This window comes from Pseudophryne corroboree, chromosome 11, assembly GCF_028390025.1.
Source record: "Pseudophryne corroboree isolate aPseCor3 chromosome 11, aPseCor3.hap2, whole genome shotgun sequence".
Taxonomy (NCBI): domain Eukaryota; kingdom Metazoa; phylum Chordata; class Amphibia; order Anura; family Myobatrachidae; genus Pseudophryne; species Pseudophryne corroboree.
The window spans coordinates 123,372,161-123,378,160 of record NC_086454.1 but is presented as its reverse complement, the minus strand read 5'-3'; positions in this window follow the sequence as shown (position 1 = coordinate 123,378,160).

Below are 6,000 nucleotides of genomic sequence, written 5' to 3'. Positions count from 1 at the left end.
CTATCTCAAGAGGTGCTAAGACAACACGGGTGGATTCTGAATATTCCAAAATCCCATTTAATCCCGACAACTCGTCTGCTGTTCCTAGGAATGATTCTGGACACGGTTCAGAAAAAGGTTTTCCTTCCAGAGGAAAAAGCCAAGGAGTTATCTGATCTGGTCAGTAACCTCCTAAAACCAGGAAAAGTGTCAGTACATCAATGCACAAGAGTCCTGGGAAAAATGGTGGCTTCTTACGAAGCAATTCCATTCGGCAGATTCCAGGCAAGAATATTCCAAAGGGATCTGTTGGACAAATGGTCAGGGTCGCATCTGCAGATGCACCTGCGAATAACCCTGTCACCAAAGACAAGGGTGTCACTTCTGTGGTGGTTGCAGAAGGCTCACCTATTAGAAGGCCGCAGATTCGGCATTCAGGATTGGATCCTGGTGACCACGGACGCCAGCCTGAGAGGCTGGGGAGCAGTCACACAAGGAAGAAACTTCCAGGGAGTATGGACGAGTCTGGAAAAGTCTCTTCACATAAACATTCTGGAACTAAGAGCAATCTACAATGCTCTAAGCCAGGCGGAACTTCTCCTGCAAGGAAAGCCGGTGTTGATTCAGTCGGACAACATCACGGCGGTCGCCCATGTAAACAGGCAGGGCGGCACAAGAAGCAGGAGTGCAATGGCAGAAGCTGCCAAGATTCTTCGCTGGGCGGAGAATCACGTGATAGCACTGTCAGCAGTGTTCATCCCGGGCGTGGACAACTGGGAAGCAGACTTCCTCAGCAGACACGATCTTCATCCGGGAGAGTGGGGTCTACATCCAGAAGTCTTCAACATGTTAATAGACCGTTGGGAAAGACCAATTGTAGACATGATGGCGTCTCGCCTCAACAAGAAACTGGACAAATATTGCGCCAGGTCAAGAGATCCACAGGCAATAGCTGTGGACGCACTGGTAACTCCTTGGGTGTACCAGTCAGTGTATGTGTTTCCTCCTCTGCCGCTCATACCAAAGGTATTGAAGATCATACGGCAAAGAAGAGTAAGAACAATACTAGTGGTTCCGGATTGGCCGAGAAGGACTTGGTATCCGGAACTTCAAGAGATGCTCACGGACGAACCGTGGCCTCTACCTCTGAGAAGGGACCTGCTACAGCAGGGTCCCTGTCTTTTTCAAGACTTACCGCGGCTGCGTTTGACGGCATGGCGGTTGAACGCCAGATCCTAAAAGGGAAAGGCATTCCAGAAGAAGTCATTCCTACCTTGATTAAGGCACGGAAGGAAGTCACCGTGAAACATTATCACCGCATTTGGCGAAAATATGTAGCGTGGTGCGAGGATCGGAGGGTTCCGACGGAGGAATTCCAACTGGGTCGTTTCCTACATTTCCTGCAATCAGGATTATCTATGGGTCTCAAATTGGGATCCATTAAGGTTCAAATTTCGGCCCTGTCAATATTCTTCCAAAAAGAATTGGCCTCTGTCCCTGAGGTCCAGACTTTTGTCAAGGGAGTACTGCATATACAGCCTCCTGTGGTGCCTCCGGTGGCACCGTGGGATCTAAATGTAGTTTTAGATTTCCTCAAATCCCATTGGTTTGAACCATTGAAAAAGGTGGATTTGAAATATCTCACATTGAAAGTGACTATGTTACTAGCCCTGGCCTCTGCCAGGAGAGTATCTGAATTGGCGGCTTTATCTTATAAAAGTCCTTATCTAATCTTCCATTCGGATAGGGCAGAACTGCGGACTCGTCCGCATTTTCTCCCTAAAGTGGTATCAGCATTTCATCTGAACCAACCTATTGTGGTGCCTGCGGCCACTAGCGACTTGGAGGACTCCAAGTTGTTGGACGTTGTCAGAGCCTTAAAAATATACATTGCAAGGACGGCTGGAGTCAGAAAATCTGACTCGCTGTTTATATTGTATGCACCCAACAAGTTGGGCGCACCTGCTTCTAAGCAGTCGATTGCTCGTTGGATTTGTAACACAATTCAACTTGCACATTCTGTGGCAGGCCTGCCACAGCCTAAAACTGTAAAAGCCCACTCCACAAGGAAGGTGGGCTCATCTTGGGCGGCTGCCCGAGGGGTCTCGGCATTACAACTCTGCCGAGCAGCTACGTGGTCGGGGGAGAACACGTTTGTAAAATTTTACAAATTTGATACCCTGGCAAAGGAGGACCTGGAGTTCTCTCATTCGGTGCTGCAGAGTCATCCGCACTCTCCCGCCCGTTTGGGAGCTTTGGTATAATCCCCATGGTCCTTTCAGGAACCCCAGCATCCACTTAGGACGATAGAGAAAATAAGAATTTACTTACCGATAATTCTATTTCTCGGAGTCCGTAGTGGATGCTGGGCGCCCATCCCAAGTGCGGATTATCTGCAATACTTGTACATAGTTATTGTTAACTAATTCGGGTTATTGTTAAGGAGCCATCTTTAAGAGGCCCTTTCTGTTGTCATACTGTTAACTGGGTTTAGATCACAAGTTGTACGGTGTGATTGGTGTGGCTGGTATGAGTCTTACCCGGGATTCAAAATGCCTCCCTTATTGTGTATGCTCGTCCGGGCACAGTACCTAACTGGAGTCTGGAGGAGGGTCATAGGGGGAGGAGCCAGTGCACACCACCTGACCTAGTAAAGCTTTACTTTTTTGTGCCCTGTCTCCTGCGGAGCCGCTATTCCCCATGGTCCTTTCAGGAACCCCAGCATCCACTACGGACTCCGAGAAATAGAATTATCGGTAAGTAAATTCTTATTATCTGTGCCCTAGGCTCTAATGGTTAAAGGCACTTTGCACTTGGCACAATAGCAATGCACACTCGTAGTCATATGAGGTTTGTTTAGAGAAAATGGGGGAGGGGAAGCAGCGGACCAATAGTGCACTAGCGCTATTTCAAAAAAAGAAAAGGAAGCATGATTGCGCCGTGAGAAAATAGGTCACTATAGGGTTTATTTTAAATGCCAGTGGAACAATATACATTGCAAATGGCTATCGGTGTCCGTGTAAGTAAATGATGATATAAACTCTGTTTCCCACATGTCAGCTGTAGTGGGATGATAAGTTGAAGTGCCGCAGAGGGCCTGAACTACCTGAAAGCCTAGGTGCTAATACGGCCCTGCCCATAATAACAATTTTTTATAATATTAATCTTAATGTATACCTCAATTAATATTAATATATAGTGCCCCTAATAATAGAAACATGTAATAGTGCTCCCTTAGTTTATTTTATCCTTATTTCTTGTTAAAAATGTGTGTTCTGCCCATCATATAAATACTCTATACAGCCTTCTTTCTGCTGCAGGGTACACTGGGCTCCACAAGGATAGACATTGGGGTGTAGAGTAGGATCCGAGGCACCAACAGGCTCAAAGCTTTGACTGTTCCCAGAATGCACAGCGCCACCTCCTCTATAACCCCGCCTCCCTGCACAGGAGCTCTGTTTTGTAGTTGGTGCTGCAGTAAACAGGCACATAACAGGGGCTGCTCCAGGCAGCCCTAAGAAGAGCTTTTTTTTGAAGAAAAAAGTGAAGACTTCAAGGGCAGCAGCGGTGGTAAATGTCAGAAGACATTCACTGCTGCAGTTCCAGCTCTCCCCAGCGGCGCTGTACACTCCCGAGCCCTGGTTGCCGGGTAACTACAGCAGGAGGCGACGGTTTTCTTCACGTCAGGCACACACGACGGGGTCTCTCCGGGATCGCATGGCCGCGCTTCGGGAGGTGGTGAGTGGGTCCCGCTTGCGGGACCCGATCTTTATCGCGATCCGGCGCGGTCAGTGGGAGGCGGGCCACGCACGCTGGCGGTAGACACTGTGGCAGTACAGGCGATCCCACTAGATCACCAGGGCATAGGTGCAGGTCAGGTTTTCTCTCTAAACCATTTTCAGTAGCCCACAGTACCCGGTGGTTTTGCCAGCAGGGGGATACGGCTTAGACCTGAAGCCCCTCCCCCAGCCCCAGGGCGCCATTTCCCGCAAATGTTCCTGCCCTGGAGCTGCATATCTGACTCTCCCTCACTCCCTGTCAATGTCTGAGCGCCATTATCTCTCAGCTTCACTGTTCCTGGGACTGCTTGGGCAAATCCTCCTGTGTAAAGCCGCCTGGTTGTCAGTGCTGTGACTTTACATGACACTTAAGTATTCTACCTGCCTTTTTAGACAGTGCTAGTTAAGAAAGAGTGCATTTAGTCAGGGTTTTCTAGTACAATTACCCTGTGATATACATCCAGTTCTTACTGTGCAGTGTTATATCTATTGACTATATAGCTATATATATAAGCTAGTCCAGTGCAGTATTATTGTTAGTAATAGTCACAGTTTGTACAATGCAGAGGTTATCTGTGTGTGCATTAGATAGCTGAGTGGTGTCCATTTCATGTCTTTCACTCAACTTGCTATCCCTATATTCTATAATCTGAGGGGGCTTGGTGCGTCAGGTTTTATATTGATATAGGATTTTCACAAAGATATACTTTAATACGTATTTTTCTCTGTGATTTTAGTCACCATATCTCTCCTTTATCTCTGCTAGTGCTGACTACACTGCGCAGGGGTTTGGGTAAGAGGTATTGTGCTGCTGACAATTGTACTGTGTTAACTGATACTGCAAGTTATATCATGTCTGCTTCTGGGGGTAACGGTTCTGGGGCTGAACACACTGCCGGTGTTGCTAAAGCCACAGATCCCTATGAGGAGAATATAGCAGCTGTGGGCTCTGGTTCTGGGGGCTCCTTGCCCCCCAGTGGGACTGTGGCAACGAAGGTACATAATGACCCACCGTGGGCCGCTTTTTCCACGCTTCTGCATACGCTAGTTAATAAACTAACACCCCCTATGGGACCCCCAATGCCGGTACAACCGTATGTGGTCCCTGCAGCTAACCCGCCGTGGGCGGACGATTTATCTGCTCAATTGAAGTTGAACCAGTCCCTGACTACTAAAAAGTCTGACCGTCGCTCGTCTACGTCCAAGGGGTCCTCTAAGCGAGCGCTTGTCTCCTCACAATCCACTGCTGTCACTGACACCTCCTCTGATGAAGACGGCACTTACACTGACCCCACAGGTTCTGACTCAGATACTGCTGATGGGGAGGGTAGTTCACATGTGGATGTTCCTGATCTTTTGGAGGCTATTAAGTTAATTCTACAGATTCCGGATGATCCCGAGCCATCCGTCCCTCCTAAGAAACCAGATAGGTTCAAGCGTCAGAAGGTGGTTAAACAAGTTTTACCTCACTCTGATCATCTAGTGGATATACGTCAGGAACCCTGGGAAAACCCGGGTACGAAGTTTGTGCCTCAGAAGAAGATGCTGGCTCGCTATCCCCTCGCACCAGAGCTGTCTAAGAATTGGGAAACGCCTCCTCCAGTAGACTCACATGTGGCTAGGATGGTGGTTTCCTCAGCTCTACCTGTCACTACCGTCACGTCTCTAAAAGAGCCTACAGATAAACGTGTGAAGGGTTGTCTTAAAGCGATTTACAACCTCACGGGTGCTGCACAAAGGCTCACTATTGCAGCAAGGGCTCCAGAGGCTATTGAAGCATGGGCCTTGGAGTTAGAAGCTGAAATCTCTTCTGACCATGCTAGACAATGCTTGTCATATATTGTCACAGGTTCTCGTTATATTAAAGAGGCGGCTTCTGATGCCGGTATCCTAGCAGCCAAGGCCTCTCCCACGTCAGTCCTGGCTCGCCGGATATTGTGGCTGAGATCCTGGTCTGTGGATCTGGACTCTAGAAAAACCCTGGAGGTACTCCCTTTTAAGGGAGATATTCTGTTTGGGAAGGATTTAAATAAGATAGTGGCTGACTTGGCTACTGCCAAAACTGCCTGTCTGCCAAGTACTGCTCCTTCTGTGTTGAAGGCTAAAGGTACTTCCTTTCGCCCTTTCGTCATTCAGGTTAAGCAAAACGTCAGGCGTACAACAAGCAGGCCCGCACTTACAAACCTGGTAAGCCTAAGCCCAAAAGAGCCTGGGCGGCCCGTCAGCCAGCTTCCAAGGCCGA